Source organism: Galeopterus variegatus, unplaced genomic scaffold (genome assembly GCF_000696425.1).
Source record: "Galeopterus variegatus unplaced genomic scaffold, G_variegatus-3.0.2 Scaffold9572, whole genome shotgun sequence".
In the NCBI taxonomy this organism is placed as follows: domain Eukaryota; kingdom Metazoa; phylum Chordata; class Mammalia; order Dermoptera; family Cynocephalidae; genus Galeopterus; species Galeopterus variegatus.
In genome coordinates, this window is record NW_007735683.1 from 66,420 (window position 1) to 67,428 (window position 1,009).

Consider the following 1,009-nt stretch of genomic DNA (forward strand, 5'->3'; position numbering starts at 1 on the left):
CAGACCCCTCAAGCCCATTCACAGACTGGGTCACAAACCCTTCACACGCCAGTCTGGGTCATCAGACCCCTCCATGCCAGGATGGGTCACCAGACCCCTTCATGCAGGTCTATAAGCTAGACAACCGGCCACACAGTCCTTGGAAGCTGTAGGTCCAGAAAAACATGGCTGTACAGGGCGGACGCCCAAGGCAGTAAAAAACCAGCCACAGCAGCGCCGTCATGCAGGCATACCTACTCCACCCACACACACAATGTTTATGGAACCACCCCGAACCAGCTCCAAGGCCAGGGGAGCCGGACCAAATTGTTCTATTTTCCCAACAGCTTTCCATCTGAGAGAAGTTTCCCAAACACTGTGCAGGGCACTCAAATCCCGGCACAGCAAGGCACTGCTGCACTGCAGGATGACTGACTCAGCTGGGAGCAGGAGAAGGGCCGGTGGTGGGGAGGGGCAAACATCTGACTTGGGGACCCCCACCCCAAGTCCTTGGGATGGGCTGGCCTGGCTGGCACCTGGGCAGGAGGAAGCCCCTGAGGCTCATAGAGAGCAACTGCTGTAGGAGATTGAATCAGAACAGGAAGATAGTTTTAACCCCCCAGTAACACCCCAAACAGCCAGCCCAGGGAGCAATGTGTCTACTTTTAGGATGAGTTCTGTCCTTATAAGGATAAAACCTACTCACCAGAGTCTAAAACCAAGCCTCCAAGACCTGCAGAGGAGACAGAATTCAGAGGTTGGGCCGCACCGAGTCAGCAGAGCCTAGGCTTTCCAAGTTTCTACCCAAAGAAAGCATAAAGCAAAGCAAATACGAATGCAAGGTGGAATCACAGTACAGATAGTCTCTGACTTATGAAGGTTTGACTTAAGATTTTCTGACTTTACAAGTGTGCAGAAGCGATGCACAGTCAGGAGAAACTGTACTTCATGCACCCACACAAACATCATGTTTTTCACTTCAGTACAGTATTCAATAAATTACATAGGATACTCAACACTTATTATCAAA